The following is a 22,994-nucleotide window of genomic DNA, read 5'->3' as shown; positions in this document are numbered from 1 at the left end:
ATTCACAACCTTTCTGCCCTTTCCAGATGGCTAAATGGGAAGAGGGGTTCCACTTTGGTCCTGCCTAGCTAGTAGGGGTCCCAACAGGGAAACGATTGAGAAGCATTAGAGTAATCTCACCTCTCTGTCGGTCTAAGATTTTTATATAGCATCTATCACCATCTCTCATTGTTCAGACAGGAGGGAGAAGCTTGAATATGTGTGTGTAGGAGCATCAATTATGGGAGAAGGCTTTATCGGGAAGGTGTGTTTTAAACCCGGATCAGACCGCTGTCATCTCTCAGCAGAGAAAGAGATAATAGAAACAAGAACAGGAGAGCTCCTTGAACCCTTAGACAGCCAACACTGGAGTTTTCAACAGAACGGAGCCAAACCAACTCAGTACCATTCCTTTATGTCCTTAAGATTCTGCAGCTGAACTCCGAGATAAATTGCCAGCTCTTTTCCTGCATGCACTGTACATTTTTGACACCTGAAGAATAGTAAGATTAATGCTCTGTTTAGGAAGTGGATAGGACTATGTCAAGAAAGTAACTCACTCTATAAATGTGTGTGAGACCATTCCGCTGAGGTTTCTAGTAGGGGAAACAGTATGGTAGGAGGATTGTGCATGGAGCCAGCTGGCCCTCCTGAGTTCTAATCCTGCCAAGGGTTTACTTTGGGGACCTCTCCACCTCTCTGTGCCTCAGTTTCACCAGCTGTAAAGTGGGAATAATATTTATCAACTTCCCTGGGATGGGATGTGCAGGGCCTGTCCCTGTGTTGGCAAAAAAGAGTTAATGCTTTTGTCCTATAAAGGACTACAGCTGGTGCAAAGTGCAAAGACACTCAGTAGGGGCCAGGGGACTATATAATGTATTTTTCAGGGACTCGGAAAGCTTTCTACAGAGTCTGGCAGAAGGCTAGATGCCTTGAGGAAGAGAACAGGCTGAGGATCTCTAGTGTGAGCTCAGGGACTGTGATGAATTGGGGTAGGAGCCTGGGGGAAGGACAAAGGCTTTTTATTGATTTATACTATTAAATATACCCTGGAAAGGGAGATTTTCATTGGAAACACCAGTTGTGTGCTATTTGGTTCACAAAAGGAAGGGAAACTGAGGCTGGTGGTGCCTCCCCATATGGAAAAAGTAAAGCAATCCCAGGACACCCCTCGCTGTTTGTAAAGCACTTGAAACATGTTAAATACTGTATGTTGTTGGTACTTCCCTTGAACAATGCAGGTGGTGGTCTACTGGACTGTGAAGCAAAGCTGTATGATTGTATCCAGCACTAACCGAATAACACACCTTGTGCTATGAGTAAAAAAGAGCAAAACCCCTGGGGAAGCACAGATGTTGGGGACCATTAGCTTGATGATGTGTCCCCCTTTTCCATTTGAAATTCTGGAAGCCCCTTCACTCCCAATTCATGGAGTCTCAGATCCACAGGTATAGGGAGGGTATATATGGGGATGACCAGAATCATCTCCATGGCAATGTTCCCCTCTTAAATATAGATTTTCCTCATGGAATAAATGGTCCTGCTAACCCTGCTCTGGTCACTGAGGGAGATTCTGGATCAGCTGCCTCTGGGACCCCCATGGTATTACAAGTCTGAGCCACAGCAGCTGGGGAGACCTAGAGTGTTGTGTTGAGGCAATAGGCTCATGCAGAAATATCCCTGCACTTCCCTTGTCCTGAGGTCTATGGGATCCACAACACTCAGGGTGTGAATGGATTTGGGAAGTCTTGCTCCATGCAAACACTGTTCACGTCCCAGCAAAGGATGTGCATGAAATGCAGTGGGCCCCGCTGAAGTCAATAGCAACATTTCCACTGACTTCACTCATGCAGGATCAGGCTCCATGAGTCAAACTTCATATGCTTTTCTGATTTTTATCCAGGGTGTGTTACTACCTTACACAATGGTGTTGACCATTTGCTGAGCATGTGCAGATATTTGGGGCTTTGCTGGTCAGTTTCCCATTTGGATCAGAAATCGCAGTCAGATATTTCCTTAGTGTAATCTGCTTATTCACAAAATGACCTCAAGCCTGTTTCTTTGAACCAGGATGATAACAAATGGCACAAAGGTAACTCCCTCTTACAGATAGCTCAGGTCAGGAATCATTATCCTGTCTCCTGAAGCCTCTGTCTCCAGTGCCTCACCCAAGCCATTATCCCGTCTCCTGAAACCTCTGTCTCCACCCAAGTTTCTTTGTTTAACAAACCATGTCCCTTCTTCTCCATGCATGCACTTTTTTCTTAGCCTTGGGTGGTGTGGCCAGGTAGACCCAAGTTTTAGGTGTAGACCAGGCCTTGTGCTGTCTTGAAGCTTCAGCCTGAGGTCACTATAGACCTTACCCACCACTCTTTAGTCAGGCAAAATGAGCCTATGATGGGGTGTCTGCTCAACACAAACCCTGAGCAGGTTAATGTGGGCCAGGAAGGGCCGATTAACCTTAGATACTGCACCTGGAGGGGAACCAGGGATTGATAGAGCAGATGAAGTTCAGGTTGGGGAGGAGATGGGGATAGGATTATAAAACCAGGGGGTGAGAGCAGGAAGGGGCTGTAGGAAGGAGGTTTGCAGTCACTCCCTAGAGGGAAAGGGATTTGGATAGGGACAAGGAGGCAATCCAAGGGGACAGTAAAACCTGGGTTCCTGGCCTAGACAAGAGAGTCTGAGAAGAGGCCTAGAGGGGTGAAGTAGCAGTAGTGGAGGAAGCTCCAGCGGTAAAGCAGAGATAGGCAAGGAGGAAGAGAGGTGGGGTAGGAAGGAACCCAGAGAAACAGTAACAGGATCTAAGACTAAGCAGACCTGGGATTGCTAGTCATAGGGTCCTTGGGCTGGAATCCAAAGTAGCAGGAGGGTCTGGGTTTCCCTACCAGCCACTGGGAAGTGGCAGAGGACCTAGAGGTGGAACAAAAGTACATCCCAGGTGATATCAGGACAGTTTTCCTGTGGACATTTGTTACCCTGGTAGGAGGGGACTATATAGCAGTCTCACCGGAAGATTGAGTCATGGAGGGAGAGAGAAGGGGAGATGTAGAGGTCACAGTGAGAGTAACCGATGGCAGGGGTTGCCAGATGGGGAGAGAGCTAATTCCCAGACCTAGCTATAAGTCAATGAACCCCTTTATAGAGCTTTTTCCTAACCAGGTAATAGAGAACAGGGCCCTCCAAATTGCAGTGATACTGAGCAAATAACACTATGAACCTCTAAACAATATGGGGAAGAAGAAGAAGAAAAAATACCTTCCTTTGGCTGGGAACTCCTAGCGTGTATGGAGCCAGAAAACAGACAGAGCTGAAGGAGAGCTACCCAGGCTTTCTCTGCCACACACAAATCACTGGCATTGCTCAGTTAAAAATGAAGAGGATTAAATCATATATTTGTATGTAAGGAGTCTGCAGTCCCTCAGGTGTATTCATTGTTGTGAGGGGGAGACTAGGGACCAGATTGATCTATACAGGCTAGCGACCGAGGACAGAGCTGAGGCTGATTTACTGCGGATTGGACAGTCTTGAGAATAATGGAGGTGATACCTGGCTCCTCCCCCGCCCCCATTTCTGTGCTCAGCCCAAAGACGGAGGCCCTGCCAATCAGGCCTCAGTATTCTTGAGAAGCCCCAAACAACGGTTGTTTTAGTTGAGATAAAATGAGTTTCCATCATTCCTTTAACTATGCCTGTGCTTTCCATCGCCGGCAATTTACATGGTCTCTTTATAGCTTCCACTCCGATTTCTGGAGCCTCGCTCCCACTTTGGACTATTCAAGATTTCATCCCAGGAGGGGGTTCATCTCAACACCCTGAAATGGAACAATGGGAGAACCTGAGAACAGTCAGTTCCACTGGACCAGGCACTCCCTATGTTAAAAATACCTAGCAACACAATGTATCCGCTTTACAGCCAGGGCTGCAAGGTGAATGGTTGATTGTTCCTGAGACTCTTAAAATCAGTTTTAAGTCATTCTTTTGAAATCAAGAACTATTTCTTTAAAATGAGAATCTACACATGATTTTTTTTTAATTGGAATTCAAACCAATGGCTGGGAATACCTGTGACTGGAGAAACAAACTTTAGAGCCTGCAGTCTCTGATGAACCAAAACCAAGTAGCTTATCGGGTGCTGTAGCATTTTACTGTAGAATTTACTGTGTGTCAGTTGAATCTCCTTTTGAAGTCTTTTTAAAGGGACACAGTCATTTAACACCTGAATTTAGGGCCTAAGAAAATAACATAAATATTCTTGTTTTACAAAAGCTGTTAACAATAACATTTTAGAAGTTCCAGTCCAAATCAAGACCCAGTTGTGCACTATAGATGCATAGTAAAAAACAGTCCCTTCCCTGGACACCTTATAAGTAGACAAAACAGACTGAAGTAGAATGGGCCTATTATAGTACAGATGGGGAACTGAGTCACAGAGAGATTAAGTAAACTGCCCAAAATCATACAGGAAATGTGTAGCAGGGCCAGGCATTGAACCCACCTATGCTGGGGCCCAGGCCAGTGGCTGGGTATTTCCCCCAGTGCAATCCTTTCTTTCCCTGACATCCTCCTTCTGTTACAACTCCTATTTCGACAACTTGTTGGAATAAATTTTGGTTCCAGATAAAGTTCCTTCTGTACCAGATCCAGATGTCTCCTTATCTGTTTTTCAGGACACTGCTGCATTGCCGTCACCACTTTATCCCAAGAGTGGGAAAACTAGTTGGGTGGCTGAATGTATAAGTTGTTTAGTTAGTAACTTGCTATTCTAGGGCAGAATGATCCCTTGCAATTTAAGTCTGTGGTAGTCCACCCACTATTTTTAGTTAGGTTATATAGTGTTTCATGTTAGCCATGTAAACAATAACACTTATGTGTATAGAAAGTTTTCTAAATGAAGATGGATGACTTTGATGTCCTGTCCCCGTAAATGTTTGAGGACACCATCCCTCCCCAGCGTAAAGCCTCATTTTTGTGTCAGTTTCAGTTTTGCATCTAGAACAATAAAGGCAAGACAACAGACAGCTGTGTTTCTATCAGCTCCCTCTGGGGGAGTATGGGCCCATTCAGTGTGAGTGAAGGTGGTAGACTTGGGCCCTCTGGAATAGGTAGGTATTGTTATGTCCATTCTACAGAGAGGGGAACTAAAATGTGGCATAGAGAATAGGCATAGATTTCAGCTCTGCTGTACATGGGTGCAGCATCCTTGGAGTTAACGGAAATGCTCTTGCTAATATCAGGGTTGAATTTGGCATTAGTGAATTGCCTGAGATCAAACCGTGCTGGAGTGTTCCTAGTCCTCCCACAGGTTCTCAGGCATGTAGGAAGAAATAAGGATTCCTGTCTAGTTGTGGAGCTGCTTAAGGGCTACCAGCATTGCAGATGCAAGAACTGCATCCTCAAGGAGCAACTGAACGGGGAGTGAGTTGGAAGTGGAGAGTGCATGCTGGACTGCAGAACTGGGTAGCTTCATGGGCATGGGGGGTAAAGCTCAGATAATGTGGATCCCCTTTCATTCTCTTCAGCCTCTCTGAGACCAGAGAGGCACCCTCTTGCCGCTGCAGCAGTGACTTTGGCAATGGTCTGATACCACAGGGTGAAGGAACTCCCTGATCTTCAGGGAGCTGGGCAGCATGGCTCTGTCCTTTGGGTTATCTGCTGCTGGCCTCAAGATTTGCTCCACAGAGAAGCAGTTTCATTTTTCTCCCCAAAGAACATGCTCACTGTAGGCTTCAAAGTTCCCTCTAAGTGTTAATGCAAGTGTCACAATTCTGTGCAGTAAAGCAATCTATTACTTTCTCTCTCCTTCACTTCCCGCAGAATTTCATTAAAACCCACTTCACTATTAGTGGTTTTCACCAGGAGCTTGAGCCAAAGCCCGTTGAAGTCAATGGAGAAGGACCACAGTATCTTTCATTTAAAGACCTCAGAGTGTTCTAATTTTGAAATGCAAAATTATAACCAATGTATTGCATTTATATAGGCTGGGAGTTTGAATAATCCCAGGGGAGTTAGGCACCCACTTCCACTGAGTTTGAACAGGAGTTGAACACTCCCTTAGGCGACTATGAAAATCCCTTAACAAAGTGTTTATTAATAAGCCTTCCAACACATGGCTGAGGCAAGGATGATTATTCCCCTCTTTCTTCAGAGGGGGAAACCGAGGGACAGAGTGGTTCAGGGATTTGTCCACAGTCACCTGGTGGCTGAGCCAGGCTTAGATTCCCCAGCAGTCCTGACTTCAACTCCCTTGTCTAACCAAGGACAGCACTGACTGCTATGAAAAGGTATCTAGATGAAATCCTTTATTAGATCTGACTAACGTGGTGGTATCAGTTTGGGGACCAAATAGGTGCTCTGAATTCGTTTAATCTGGGCTTTGCATTTTTGTTTTCTTCAGAGTGAGATCCCAGTTCATATTCTGACAGTGCTTTATAGTCCTTGAATCCCTGATGAGTTGCAAGACTGCTCCCACACTGTTGGCAAATACATTATAGATAATTTGAGAAATTTCCCTATAGATCCCAACTTGTGTTGACTAAAAATGAGTAGCTCCTCTGGCATGCTCTTCCCTTTGGGTAAGATAATGGGAGGCTGGACTGAAGCCTTTGTGGGAAAGAGGCTATGTACTTCTGAAGGGAATGACCTGGAAATGCCCAAGGTACTGTCAGTTTATTCTTGCAAGGGAGGTTCTAATTACTAATGTCAGTTGGTTTCTTGCATGTTTTTGTGTGCAGTCCATGCAACGAGAGGGAAGGTCTGGATTCTAGACCACGCCACAGCAGATGATCTTTCTTAGGTGTTCATATGGCAGGGCCTTGCAGCATTACTGTAGTGAAGTTCCATTATAAAACCCCATTTGCTAGGGGTTTAACACACAACTCTTTTTAAATTTTCATCAAGGTAGAATTTGGCACAAAAGTTCTCTGCCCACAGGTGATTTCAATTTAATTTAAATCAATTTAACCGCTGTGTACATGGCATAAGCTAGCATTAAGCATTAAGCTAGCATTAAGCTAGCAATGATGCAACTATGGCTGCTGACACCCTTTTGTGCTAAGGCTGTTTTCAGTTGCCTATAACTTTGGAAACCCAAGACACTTTGAGCTGAAATTTCTCATGCTTAAGCCCAGAGGTAAACAAATTTGTTTAGAACGTTTAGAAAAAAAATCCTGCAGCTATTGCTTAAGTTATCTGAGTATGGAGCAATAATAGTTTTGATTAGCTCTCAGTGAGGGATGTAGTTTTGTTGAGTTTGGGCAAAACTGGGCTGAGAAAGGAAGACTATTAAGAGAGAGGAAAAAAAGCATATTTCAGCGTAGCAGCCGTGTTATTCTGTATCTGCAAAAAGAACAGGAGTACTTGTGGCACCTTAGAGACTAACAAATTTATTTGAGCATAAGCTTTCGTGGGCTACAGCCCACTTCATCGGATGCATGCAGTGGAAAATACAGTAGGAAGATATATATATATATATATATATATATATATATACATATATATATATATATATATATACACACAGAGAACATGAAACAATGAAAAAAAGCATGTTATTTTCCATTATGGCTTCCTGTAGGCAAATCACATCTGGCTATGCCTGCATGAAATCAAAGATTCATAGAAATGTAGGGACACAAGGGACCTCAGGAAGTCATCTAATCCATCCATCCTCCCACCCATGCTGAGGCATGATTAAGTGCACCAGACCATCCCTGACAGATGTTTGTCTAATTTGTTCTTAAACACCTTCAGTGACAGGGATTCCACAACACCTCTATGTACCTTAGGGCTTGTCTACACTTACCAGTGGATCGACGCTGCAGGGATTGATCCACCAGTGATCGATTTAGCAGGTTTAGTGAAGACCCGCTAAATCGACTGCCGATTTCCCTCCCATCGACTCTGGTACTCCACTGGAGTGAGAAGAGCATCTCCCATTGACATAGCATAGTGTGGCTCCCGCAGTACACAGATCTAAGCTATGTCGTCTTGAGTTACGTTACTAATGTAACTCAAATTGCATAGCTTAGATCAACTTTTCCATAGTGTAGACCTGCTCTTAGTCAGTTAATGCACAGCAGGCTAGTGTGCTCTAGATTGACACCCTAGCTTGCCATGTGCTAACTCTGCATATAGACAAGCCTACCGTAGTGCTTAGAGGTCCCGACCAAGGCTTCTACCTTCAGGGTGCTGTACAAACACATGATGAGAGACAGCCTGCCCATTCCAAAAAGCTTACGGCTTAAATAGAGAAGACAGACAAAAGGTATGTGAAAGGAATCACTCTTATTCCCATTTCACAGATGGGAAACTGAGGCACAAAGAACTTACGGCCATATAGGAAGTCTGTGGCAGACCTAGGAATGGAAAATGTTTTTTTCCCCCTGAGTCCCAGTCCTGTGCTTTAACCACAAGACCATCCTTCCTGTCTCTGTGGCATACCAAGGACATCTGCCTTGCTGAGCTCAAGGAGGGGTGGCCCATCAGCCTTACAATCCCCTTTTGATTCTGTCTAAACAGAATGAGGGAAGCCCACAATGTTACTGGGGAAACCTCAGTAATGTGATGGACAGGTTCTCCGTGATCCTTCCTGGTTACATGGGACAGCAAAACAGTTCTTCCAACTCAAAGTTTGCTTGTTTGTGTATTGGCCAATGGCTGGCCGGGCACACTCGTCTTTTCCACCTAGGTGTTTTACCTAGAGGTTACTTCTGTGGCCTCTGGGAGAGATGTAGGATAGGGAGTGAATAGAGTGGGGCAGCAAGCTCCCTTTCTCTCCAAGAGACTGCACAACTCCCAGCCACACAAATAAGTGTTACTCAATCCTGTGTGTAGAGAGAATCCAAGTCTTCCACAAAGTGTGTTGCTCAGAGATAGCAGGTGTTTGCTGGGGCTATTTACTGCAGGAGTTTCATTCATGTTCTGACATCCCAACAGCACAATGGGAAGTCCAGTGTTCAAAGTCAGATGCCCACGTCTTATATTTGAATGATTAAAATCAATAGTTAGGTCCAAAAAACATGACCTCCGGGCTTCGAAGTAGCCAGTTAAAGGTGAGATCTATGCATCCAATGTAGCCCCCAATTAAAAAAAAGAGCTAACCTGTCAAAGGCAGGTGATTATTTAAAAAAAACAAACTTCATCTTTTTTTGGAAATTGCTTGCTGTGACCTTTAGAAAAGAAAATATTGAAAACGACATAACATTTAAAGGTCTGACTTTAATCTGTGGAAACAAGAAAATTCCACCTTGCAACTGCAAATGCAACCGTAAGTCACTTCATTGGGCCAAGGTACTGCTGGGCTCACCAAAGATTTAGTGCCAGTTTACATAAGCTGTAATAACATAGGTAGACATAACGAGGTGAATTAAGGACAGGGTAGCAGCTTTAATGTGGAATTTGCTTCCTTTTGTCAGTTGAACTCAGACCCTTAATGTCATTTTAACAGAGATTGCATGTTTAACTTTAAACGTCTCTTTTGTTTCACATTAATGCATTCGGTGCATTTCTTTGAAAATGTAAGGCCCTCTCAGGTATCTATAAAGAACTAAGGCATGTTTATCAATAGAAATGTAAATTTATTGGGCAATCATTATGATCTCTTTAGCTTTATCATCCCCACAGATTATTTACATTACAAACATTTTGGTGAGGGGAGGCGCACCCTGGCATCTGCTGGGAGAGCAACACAGCAGCGCACAGACAATCCAGGAAGTTTCTGGAGAGCGTTGGGGACAACTTCCTAGTGCAAATGCTGGAGGAACCAACTAGAGGCCATGTTCCTCTTGTCCTGCTGCTCACAAACAGGCAAGAATTGGTAGGAGACGTAGAAGTGGGTGGCAACCTGGGTAGCAGTAACTATGAGATGGTTGAGTTCAGGATCCTGACACAAGTTAGAAAGGAGAGCAGCAGAATATGGACTCTGGACTTCAGAAAAGCAGACTTTGAATCCCTCAGGAAACTGATGGGCAGGATCCCCTGGGAGAATAACATGAGGGGGAAAGGAGTCCAGGAGAGCTGGCTGTTGTGAAAAATGGGTCACCCTGCTCTGTTCCTCTCCCCTTCCTTCTCCATCCCTGTAACAATAAGCGTGGGAAGGGGGAGAAGGGGATCCCTGCTACAGCTGAGCTTCCCCCTCCTAACTCAGGCCTGGGGGAGGGGTGAAGAATCCCTTGAGCTGCCCTCTCAGGTCTGATAAGGGGTGAAAAGCCTCCATAGCTACAGGAGGAACAGAGATGAGGGTGGGCCTCCTGGCAGCTGTGGGAGCTGAAGGGGACGCACCAAACTGATATGGAAGGGGGGGGCACACAATATTGATGTAGGGGTCAAAATCATGTTATTCACTGTAAAATTGCATGTGCCGGCAGCACTGACACTGGAAGCAGGAGAAATTAAAGAAAATCAGAAGCCAGAATAAACAACACATTTGTTTTTTTAAGTTTAATGATTTTTTGGTGTCTGACTAATGCTTTTTAAACTTATGGGTTGACACTACTGAGAATCTGTCTCATGCTGCGTGCCAGCTCTTCCTGTGTGTATAACGAACTTTGTAATCTTGAATGAAATATTATTAAGTAGCAGAACATGTTAGTCATGATCATTATGAAGAAAAATATAATATTAAAAGATACTTTGGGCCCAGTAGCTCAGACTAAACCAATATACAGGAGGGTTTAATGAACATCCCTTGTTCAGAGCAACATTAATGCTGTTACCTACATTATCTTGTTAACAACAAAGAAACATTTTGTAATCTCTTTTTCACTCCAGTTATTTAGTCCTCAACTTTTTTTAAAAACAGAACAAGGGTTTTGGAAAACGTGAAATGACTAATAAGCTGCTGGCTGAACCAACACAAATTCAGAAATGAAATATCAACTGTTGATCAAAAGTAAAGGAGCTCGGTTTATTTATTTTTATTCGTTATCTTTCCATCCAAGAACATTAGGTAATGTTTCACCAATGATATTACAATTGTTATTTCTGAGACAAACCTCACTGAGTCCTAATAATTCATTATGGCCCTGGTCCAGCTAGGTACTAAATTCTTGATTTTGAGCATGTGAATAATCTTAGCTGACTCCTTAGGTGCCTAAATACCTTTGAAAATCTGGTTAAAGCATTGTACTCGGACTTAAGAGATGTGAGCTTGGTTCCTCACTCTCTCACAGATTTCCTGTGTGACCTTGGCAAAGTCATTTAATCTCTCGATGCCATCTTCTATTTGTATCTTGTATCTCTTTCTCCCACTGTTTGCCTTTCTTCATGGTCGACAGGTATAAGAGGCCAGAGGAGGCTAAGCCTCCCCAAACAGCCAGCCTGCCCCCTTTGGAGCACGCCACAGCCGAAAGAGCACCCCAACTGTGTCCTTGCCCGTGCTCCGCCCCAAGGCCTCACTCCCGCTTGTCCTCCTCCCCGTCTGAGGCCCCATCTTCCCTCTGCCTCTTCCCGTCCCCACTCCACCCACATGGGGGCCTCTGGGGAGAGGGAAACGAGGCGTGCACAAGCAGTGAGTGGCCAGCCGTCTGGCCGGCTGGTAGGCAGTTGGGGATGGGGACCTGGGGGAGTGGGCAAAGAGGCATGCGTGAGCGATGAGTGGCTGGCTGATGGGTAGGGGCTGAGGAAGCGGTGCAGAGGCGGATGAGGGAGGAGTGGCCTACGGGGTGTCCGGTAGATTTTCGCGCAGTTGGGCCGGGGGAGGGCGGGGACGACGAGGGGCGAGCGGCAGGTGGGGGGGGCCTCGGGGAAGAGTCATGAGGGGCCAGGAATGGGGGGCCTTACGGGGAAGAGGCTCAACCAGGCCAGGGGGTGGAGCATTGGTGGAGCTTTGTGGGGGAGGAGGCTGAGCAGGGACGGGCCTTGGGGCAGGACCATGGTCCGGGCGCACCCAGCCTCCCCAAATGGAAGAGTCACACACCACCCATGCCGTTCTTGTTTATTTAGATTGTAAACTCTTTGAGACAAGTGTAGTCTCCTACAATGCATTGTTACAGCCTAGCACAATGGAGACCTGAACTTGGTTTGGGCTTTATGTGCAACTGTGGAGACCTGAACTTGGATCTCTACGTGCTACCGTAATATACATAATATTATTTCCTGCTTCCCATGGTTAATTGTTACTATCATGTTCTGAAAAAGGCAAAGGACAAAAACATTCATTTACCATCAGCACCATGTTATGGGCTGGGGGCGGGATGCAGGGCAATGCCTACTCTGCAGGGGTCACCTCCCTGCTGCTGCTTGTAGCCTATAGGTTCCCATCCAACCAGTAATTTTAATACTGGGCCTGATCTTGGGACAGGAACCTAACCTCAGAGTGTTAACTGGGAAATCTTAAGTAATCAATAGAATTAACACATAATCCATAGATCAGGCAACATGCTGATCACAGGCCTGTATCAGTCAGAGGGAAGGCTGGATCGTCTGACTCCCTGAACCTTGGGTAGTGATTTACACCAGGGAAGAGTGAAGTGTTCTGATCTGGTAGCATTTTACACCAGCTTGGCACTGATGTCAGTGGCTACCCAAGGTGCAGAGAAGTGGAGGATCAGAGCCCAAGAGGGGACTAATGTTTTGCTCCCGCTGCCTCCGTGGAGAAAGGATTTCCTCTACGCTGCTGGCCAGGAGGTTCTCACCTCAACACAGAGCAGGGAATGTTCTCCACAAGGTCACATGCAGAAGGGCAATTATGCAGCGCTGCACAGGGAGATCAGCTATCAGGGAATTACTCATGCATGAGCCTGGCATAATGTTAGCCTTGATTATACCCATTGCACAGGTGACTATTCTGGGGCACAGAGAGGTTCCCAGGGATCTATGCCCAACTGCCTTACACCCTGGGTAGCTATTACAGCTGATCAGAATGGTAGAGTTTTACATTCACTCTGCACATGGGTAATTCAAGACACAGAGTGCACCAGGACATCACAGTGGCTGCAAAGTTGAAGTCAACAAAGTTCAAACTAGAAAGAAGACGCAGTATGTTAACCGTGTGGCTATTAATTGTTATAACATCTTACCAAGACATGTGAGGAATCCTCCTCTCTAACTCAAAGCTGGATACCTTTCTACAAGAGATGCTGTTAGGTCATTCCAAGATATTGAGCTAGATCAGGGGTCTCAAAGTCCTGGCCCATGGGCCATCTGCAGCCCAAGAACTGCTCCAATGTGTCCTGCGGGGATCCAGCAATTCTGAGGACAGGTCTCTCCCTTGGCCCTGCCTGCTGCCCACAGGTGCTCACCCCATCAAGCGTCCCCTGGGTGATTTAAAATGGCCTGGGTCCCTGCCCACCACTGGCAGCACAGCAGAGCTGAGCGGCTTCCTGCACGCTTGCTCCACATGGCTGCCGGCCCCTCCCTGCAGCCCCAGGGTGGGCTGGGGTGGGGCTGTGCCTCCGTAAGCTGCCCCCTCCCCAAGCACCCCTTCAGCAAATGGGAATCTGCGGGGGTGGTGCCTGGGGGCAGCAGCGCGCTGAGGCCCCCCGGCCTGCCCTGTCTTGGAGCCCCAGGTAAGCGCCGCATCCCCCGACCCCCTCCCAGTGTCTGCACCCCCCCACCCCCTCCCCACATACCCTCTCCTGCCCCCAAACTCCCTTCCAGAGCCTGGAACCCCACCCCCTCCTCCTGCCCCTGACCCCTGCCCCAGCCCAGAGCCTGCACCCAGCACCCAATCTCCATCCCTGAGCCTGCACCCCCGAACCCCTCCCCCACCCAACCTCCCTCCCAGAGCCCAGCCTCTCACCCCTTCTCCACTCAGACTCCCTCCCAGAGCCTGCACCCTGCACCCCAATCCCGTACTCCTGAGATATATGACTCCAGTGGGTAGAGCCAGGAATGGAACTCCCATTCCTCTATTCTAACCATAGTCAGCCTTTCTTTATATGTATAGCAACTATATAACCAAAGGATGCCCATATCCATCAGTAGCTAAGTGAGTAACCGGAGTATTAAGCCTGACTGTCAGTCATTACAAGCCATATATATTGATATACCTTGTTTGACCATTACATTTCCCTCCTTCCCCTCCCTCCAGCCCAGTCCTCATACAAATAACTTTCATTCTCTGAAGAGTTCATCCTCTCAGTAACAGCTGGGCAAGTGCCAGTTTAAAACAACAACAAAAACCTGTCCCTTTTTCAAGTGCAAACCTTTCTTCTCTAACCCTTCGCTTTCTAACACCTTTGATTAAACAAGCTGCTCTGATCTGTCAAGTAAATCCGTTCTTTAGTCTTCAATCTATACTAAGTTAACATACTGTGTAACGCATACATCACATGCACAAACATGGCCATGAAAAATATATATTGAACAAGCTGGCAGCCAGGTCTGTGACAACTACAGCAAAATATCCAACATTAGCTAGCCAAAGAAGAGTGAAAAATAATAGGCATTTTATTTTATTTTTTATATTTTATAGGTTGCCTCTCATCTGATTTTTACCCGGACAGTCTGTTTTTTTACTTCTGTGTCCGGGTGCCATTTAGGGTTACCAGGTGCCCAATTTTCAGGGACACGGTAATCCTAAATGGCACTTGAACCAAAAGCTCTGTTACCGTGGAGTGGGGGAGGCATTGGGTCATTGCGCCAGCCCTTGCTCAGCTGGGTCTGTCTCCTACCTGCAGCAGTCTCCTACCTGCAGCAGGCTCTTTGAGATGATCCAGTGAGCAACAAGGGGAGGTGGGAAGAGGAGTGAGTGATGGGGGCAGGGCCTTGGGGGAAGAGGTGGGGAACGAGGTGGGGTCTCAATGGAAGAGGCAGAGAATGGGAGGGGCCTTGGGGGAAGAGGTGGGACAAGGGACAGGGCCTTGGGGGTCCACTTACCAGGAATTAGAAAGGTGTCAACCACAGTAGATGGGCTCAAATGAAAATCCTAGATCGGAACAGCCAGAACTTTAAAGTCAGATCAAGGTCTGGATCTACAGTTTGTGGCTCTGGCCCTTCTACACTGTGATAAAATATTGTTATACCTGCTGCAGGAGCTATTATGTAGCTCAACCACAGGGAATCACTGGGAGAAATTGCAGGCCTGAGTTATGAGGAGGTTAGAGCAGCAAAGAGTCCTGTGGCACCTTATAGACTAACAGACGTTTTGGAGCATGAGCTTTCGTGGGTGAATACCCACTTCTTCGGATGCATTGTCAGAGGAGGTTAGACTAGAGAATCATAATGGTGCCTTCGGTCCTTGAATTAAATCTCTGGCGGGGCCCTCAAAGTTGTCACTGTCCTGCATGCTCTGGCTACTTAGAACTTCATGGTGCTCCACAAGCAGATGCTTGAGCTAGAGGGGAATCGCCATTAACTGTTGTTACAGGACTTATGACACACAGTTCAGCAGGCTTGGTTCTGTCTAGTAGAAGGCAATGAGATACAAACACACACACACTGGCAGGTTCAAAGCAATGTGATTACCTGTGGCTGAACAGTTGGGCACTATAGACATCAAATAAGACTTGTTGCCTAATTTCTACAAGCTACATGCATTGTGGCCTGCTTTACAAAGGTATACTATTTAGGTGCCTAAAGATGGAGATAGACACCTAGTGGGCTTTACAAAAACATGTAGACTTGTAGGTCACATGGGCCTAGACCCTCAAAGGTATGTAGGCTCCTAATGCCCATTGAAATCAAAGTGGTTCATTATCAAAATGAAACATTGATTTTTTGGGGCTGTAGTCAAAGAGGGATTGTAGGTGCCATTCACAAAACCGGAGGATGGGAGGTTCCAGTTGGGATGTGGGAAGCCCAGACTGATATCCCCACTTTGGAGCAAGAACTGGATCCCTGCTTTTCCCACCTGAGGTGAAAGTGGGAACCACTAGGGTACTGTAGTGTGTGTTTCTCTCCACTTTGTATAAATAATCGGTAATTCAATTTACTGAAAGTTCTCTCCAAAATTGCTTTTGGTTTCACTCAAACCATTTTTAAAACTATTTTTTCAGGGCTGCCAATGAACCTAAAACTCAGTTATATGCACAGCTCTACCGTAGCCGACTCCCTTTGATCTTAGGAAAATGCTGTTTATTTAATACAATGTTTAGTTGTGGTCTTGCTTGATTATAAAATGAAAGGAGAGTTCCCTTTTTCTCCCAGCCACCAAATGGGAAAGAAAACCAGTGAACTCACAAGCAATTTGTGCCATGTGTGGTTAACACACGAGTATTGACTAGTGCTGTGGGGAAATTTATGACCGTAACTTTTTCTCAACAACGAAGTAGAGGTGGTGACAGCAAACCACTTTGCAAAGTCATCTCTGTTTAACTGATTTGTTTCAGTGAAAGAACAACAACCACAACGACATTGCTGAGGAAATTAAAACATTTTGTTTAGACAATGTCAAAACTGAAATGCTTCCATTTTTGAGTTCAAAACAACTTTGTTTCAAAATTGTCATTTGAATCTAAAAGTTCTTTTTCCAACTTTTCAATTCCCCAACGACTTGAAAAAAAAGTGGTTTTGGTTTGGCCCATATCTATTTTCCTCTTCTGACATTGCCAGCAAAACGGAAAAAACCCGTTATTCACACAGCTCTAGTGTTCATCTTTCCCTTGGTTCAATTTTACTATCACATCTTACTCTTCAACTGGCAAGTTGGATGGACTCATGTAATAGTTCTGATTTTACTTTGTGACAGCATTTTGCTCCTGCAAAACAAACACAGGCCGACTAAAGTACAGCTGCTGTAGGCAGCATAACATAACTTTATTGATTTAGAAGTTATATACAAAATGATGTAATGAACTGCAGAGTGTGGGCATGGACTACTTGCATCTACTGCGTGGAAGCAGAACCACTCATTTGTGTGACACATTCTTTATTCCAGTAATAGCTAGTAGACATTCTCCTTTGGCTGAAATGGGAAAAGCTCATGCTTCCAGAGGAAAAGGAGATATGCTCTAACTTTGATGGTTCCCAAAGCTAACTTATACCCCGACAATTCTGTTTTGGTTAAACAAAGTATAAAGTTAGGGTAACAAAATCTAGAATTCAGGTCATTTATCGAAAAACTTTACATTTTTTCTTTTCAAGCAGGTGGAATAATATTAAATACCAACCAAAAATAAAGCTCTTCTGCTGAGTATTCAGTTGCATAAACAAATGAACAATGGCCTCTTAGTCCTTGCCAATTTTTGCTTATACAATAGAAGTTACTTTGCTAAGTCACACAAGGAAACATTTTTAAAAACAAGTGAAGGATGCTTTGATAGGTTAGGAATATAGGAACATAGGACAGGAAAGGAACTCCTGAGTCATTAAGTCCAGTTCCCTGCTGTCACGCCAATGATCCTTCTGATTATAGCTGTGTGATGTTAGGTGGCTTATTCCTTCACCCGCTCACTTGCCTGGTCCTTCTTGCATGAACAGAGAGCAACAATACCCGAAGTCCAAAGGCGCAAACAATTCAATGTTTATTGGAGTGAACTTCCAGCAAGCATGATTCCAGTTTCCTTCCTCAGTGTCTCCCTTCCCAGCTTTGACACCACAGAGCCTTGCCTGTGTCCCTGTTCCTGTTCCCATCCCCTGTTCCCATTCCCCCCTTACTTCCTGATTGATTGCAGACTATATAGTAAAACTTGAGTTCTGCTTAGCTGTACCTTAACCAATCATTTTACTGAAATTTAACTAACCAATCCTAACATATTGTAACATGGTTATTTAACCAATTATATCCCGCCACCTTAATTGGTTTACACCCAACAAAATTAATTATACAGCAGACAGAAACAATCACAGAACCAGACAGAGATTATACAGACAAACAACAGGGAACTGGAGACTACAGTGCTAGAACAATACAGAAATGAGGATTTCACATCCCAGCTATTCCTAAGTTAGTTCTTGCCAGACAGGATGCTACCAAACTAAGTTTCCTTTTACATCTCATAGGCTCTTCCTTTTCTCTAGAGGTGATAGGAATATCAGGACAGGATTGTATTCCTAACAGCCCAATAGCACCTTATTTCAATGTGACCAGGTTGGAATGTGAGGATGTGACCGTACATTTCCCAGTTTATGGCTGGCCTCTGCTGCTTAGCTGAAGGCCTTAGCCTAAGAACCAGGCCTCAGACTGTCACAGTAAGAGAAGGCCATTATACAGACAGACAGTGATTTTGATTCTTTCTTTTATACCTGTATAACTAGCTAAGTGATAAGAATACACCTAAATTCTTAAAGCATAGGCCTTTGCAGACAGGCCTGAATATCTATATCCTAACAGATGTATTTGCAGTGAAATTCTAAATGACTGAGAGGTCAGCACTATGAGAATTCATTACAAATTCAGAATTGGCTCACTTTTCATGACATTTATATGGTCATAATGAATCCTTTTCAGTGAAAATGGTCCCATTTTTGCCCAAAATTATTGACACGATCAAAATATGTGAAATATCAGGAGCACCAGTGAAATGATGTTATGAAATCATTCATAAAAATGTTTTGCAAAGAATTTTTCATCATAATTTCTGAGAACATAAGAAGTGCCATAGTCAGTGAGACCAGTGGTCCATCTAGCCCATATCCTGTCTTTCCACAGTAGCCGGTGCCAGATGCTTCAGAGATAAAGAACAGAATAGGTCAATTATCGAGTGATCCATCTCCTGTCATCCAGCTTCTAGCAATCAGATGATTAGGGACATCCAGAGAATGGGGTTGCATCCCTGACCATCTTGGCTAATAATCATTGATGGACCAATCCTCCATGAACGTATCTAATTCTTTTTTTAACACAAGTTCAATTTACATTGTGTGAAGAACTACATCTTTATGTTTGTTTTAAATCAGCTGCCTATTAATTTCATCTGGTAACTCCTGGTTCTTCTGTTATGTGAAGTGGTAAATAATACTTCCATATTCACTTTCTCCACACCATTCATGATTTTACAGACCTCTGTCATATCCCTCTTAGCCATCTCTTTTCTAAACTGAACAGTCCCAGTCTTTTAAATCTCTCCTTATATGGAAGATGTTCTATAGCCCTAATCATTCTTGTTGTCCTTCTCTTAACTTTTTTCAATTCTAATATATCTTTTTTTGAGATGGAGAAACCAGAAATACACACAATATTCAAGATGTGGATTAACCAAAATCTCTTTCTAGAGTCATAACAGCTAATTTAGGCCCCATCATTTTATATGTATAGTTGGATTATGTTTTCCAATGTGTATTACTTTGCATTTATCAACGCTGAATTTCATCTACCATTTTCTTGCCCAGTCACCCAGTTTTATGAATTCCCTTTGTAACTCTTTTGCAGTCACCTTTGGAGTTAATTATCTTGAGTAATTTTGTATTGTCTGCAAACTTTGCCACCTTGTTACTTGTCCGTTTTTTCAGATCTTGTATGAATGTGATGAACAGCATACGTCCCAGACTGTTGGGGGACCCCATTGTTTACCTCTTTCCACTAGGAAAACTGACCATTTATTTCTACACTTTGTTTCCTATCTTTTAAGCAGTTACTGATCAATGAGATGACTTTCCCCTTTATCCCATGACTCCTTACTTTGCTTAACAGCCTTTGGTGAAGGACCTTGTCAAAGACTTTCTGAAAGTCCAAGTATGCTATATCCACTGGATCGCCCTTGTTCACGTGTTGTTGACCCCCATACAGAATTCTAATAGATTGGTGAGGTATGATTTCCATTTACAAGAGCCAAGTTTACTCTTCCCTAATAGGTTGTGTTCATCTTTGAGTCTGATAATTCTGTTCTTTACTATAGTTTCAGCCAATTTGCCTGGCACTGAAGTTAGGCTTATTAGCCTTGTACTTGCCAAGATCGCCTCTAGAATCATTTAAAAAAAATTGGCATTGCATTATCTATCCTCCAGACATCTGGTACAGAGGCCGAGTTAAGCGATAAATTAAATGCCACAGTTAGTAGTTCTGCAAATTCATATTTGAGTTCCTTCAGAACTCTTGGCTTACTAGCATCTGGTCCTGGTGACTTATTACTGTTTAATTTATCAGTTTGTTCCAAAACCTCCTCTACTCACACCTCAGCCTGGGATAGTTTCTCAGATTTGTCACCTAAACAGGAACTGTGTTGACTTCAGCTATAAAAATAAACAGTAGTTCAAAGTACTTTGCTTTTTTAACAGATAAAAGGAGACAGCATAGATGTTATATCCATATACATCATATTTTGGACCTGATTCTGAAAGATGCAAAGAATCCATAACTACTGCTGAAGGCAAAGAGAGCTGCAGTTGTCCAGAATCGCTCAGAAGCAGGTTTTTAGTCAAAGATTTGTGAAAAGCCCAACTCTATTACCATAGAAGTCAATGCAAAATTCCCATTAACTACAATAGTTCAGAATCAACCAAAATGACTGTGGCTAGCAAATTAAGGTTCCAATTTTGCAAACATGAACCCCGTGGTCCTTCTTATGTCAGTACAGAATAGTCACATGAGTAGGTGTTTATAGTAATTAGGCCTCATTAGTTGTACTTCTGCTTGCATGTCTTTATCAACATTCACGTTAAGTATATTTTTGTAGTTTGCTTATATTAAAAATAAGGAAAATGTAAAAAATATATATTTTCTGTGGAATTTTTGATTACATAATAGTGTTGACAGAGGTGACATATATTTCATTTTTCCAGGTATCCTAAAAGAAACACTCAGTTATTGAGATTTAAATTTGATTAATCTGAGAATCAAAACATCCCTGATTGAAAACATGAAGCTACAGGTACTCTCTAAAGGGAAGGAGTTAATTAAATGACTCCAGAAATGTTGTTAGGTGAGTATTATCATTCAAAGTAAGTTCTTTTGTAATACTGAATTTTTGTGACCCTCTACAATTATACCCATTCAGCTTTTATCTGAACATAGAGTAGTCTTTCAAGTTAAATTGAAAGCCAAAGAATAAAACAGAATACAGCTTTGTATTTCCATATTACAGTGTCTTTTATCCAAGAATCCCAATGTGGTTTGAAAATATTAATTAACTGAGCCTGCCGACACCCCTGAGTTGGATAGGGAAGAATGGTTTATTTCACAGATGAGTAAAGTGAGGGTAAGAGAAAGATTAAAGCCTCACTTCAGGAAAACATCCCTATCCAGGACTGTGCTTAAGTATGTGCTTAATATTAAGCACATGCTTAAGTCCCACTGAAGTCAATGCACTTGCAAAAGTGCTGTCTTTAACAGAAATGGACTTAAATACGTACTTAAGTGCTTTCGTGATTCAGAGCAAAGCTGATTTGCTCAGCGTCACATGACAAGTGAATGAGAGATATGGGCTCAGAACCCAGCAATCCTGGCCCCTGCACTAAACATGAGATTACACTGACATTGTTTGCTTCAAGAGATAGGCTATTGTACCTGCAATATTGTATCATGGGGCTGTGCAACAAGCCTTTTATAGCTTTTCAGTGTATTCTCTAAGCCATGTTTTAAAAGAGGCCGGCAAATCTTTCTCTGGTGAGCCTTCATTTGCTTTTAACTTTCTCTACAAGGGAACAGCCTCTTTATCTTAATGGGCCCTTTCCATACCTTCATGCAGAAGGTTGATTTGCTCCACCTTTCTGGCCCTACAATGTCAGTTACACTCACCAATGTGTAAACGACAACCCTCCATTTTCATCTCCTTTGAAACTGGCCTTCTGGGTCTCTGTAGTTCTATCCCTGTGTTTCAGGCATAACTCCCCCACAGGCCAGTGGGGGAGACACATAAGGGGAAGGATGATTCATTCCAGAAGGGCACTCATGTTTGGCTAGCTGGATGCTGACTGCACCCCCATGGCTGCGTGTGTGCTGTCATTTCCGGTGACAGCTGCAGACCTCAGTTAGTAGCGTCTAGGGATCTGAGTGGGCCTCCCAATAGACTCCTCTTTTCACTTTAAACAGACGATGAATGAAAGCAGGTTAGAGTTTTCACTCACGGCAGGCCTCAACCAGGCGCTTTGTGTCCATCGTTGTGATTATTATAACAACCCGGGACCGTCAGTTGCTATTGCCACAGGGCAAAAGACCAAAACCCAGGAAAAAAATAAATATCAATCACTCCTGTCACATCAAACCACCAGTTCAAACCTAGTGTGACACACACAGGAATAGTGAAGCCTGCAGAATGTGCCATCTAGTGAGTCAACAGGATCCAGTGCTCGGGGCACTAACGTATGACCCAGAAGACTAGGATTATATTCCTGGCTCCGTCACTGACTACCTGTGTTACCATGGGCAAGTCACTTCACCTCTGTTCCCTCTCCCACCCTTTCTCTCTCCTGTCTGTTTAGACTGTTTGGGACCGAGATGGTCTCTTATTGTTTGCACAGTACCTTAGCACAATGAGGACACTAGGCATTTCTGTAACAGAAATAATGGAGTAATTTTGTCCAAGATATGACAATGCATAGGGCAAACATGTCAGTGATGGAACCAATCACTGCTGAATTTAGGTTTTGTGCTGAAAGATGGACAATCCAGGTTAGCAAGATCTGAGAATCTGCTCCATTTACTCCGACAGGAGAGGCGAGTCAACACTTCTGCGATAACACACAGAACGGGCCACCGAGTCAGAATCAGATGCAAGCAAGTGGAGTGCATATGTTTTTTTAGGTGTCTATAAAACACCTGATATTGTGTGCATGTATCTTGGGTGTTTGCAAACACTCATTCAAATGCCTGGTTTCAACATCGGGCATTTGTGTGTATATATAAACATTAGGCATGTGCCAAAGTAGCCATACAATTGTGTGCGCATTTCAAGCCTTGAACATCAGGCTGTTTTACACGAGGAAGAAGAATATGGTGAAAAGACTGATGGAGTAGAAGAAAAGTAAAAAGAAAATAAACTTCAAAAAGGAGATAAGATTTGTGCTTAGCTACATAACTGAGACGACAGACAAGGCTTTGGAAATACCTAAAGAGGTAGGTTGATAAAGTTCAGCAGCATAAAGGATCTCATCCTGCTCTGATTAAATCCAATAGGATCCTGAACACAGGAATGGGAACAATATGGCGTAGCTGTGCAGATAAAAATATACCTGTTCAGTAATTAGATGCTACAGCAC

Source organism: Mauremys reevesii, linkage group 2 (genome assembly GCF_016161935.1).
Source record: "Mauremys reevesii isolate NIE-2019 linkage group 2, ASM1616193v1, whole genome shotgun sequence".
NCBI classification, from domain to species: domain Eukaryota; kingdom Metazoa; phylum Chordata; order Testudines; family Geoemydidae; genus Mauremys; species Mauremys reevesii.
The sequence above is the reverse complement of the archived record's forward strand: the minus strand, read 5'-3'. Positions refer to the sequence as shown.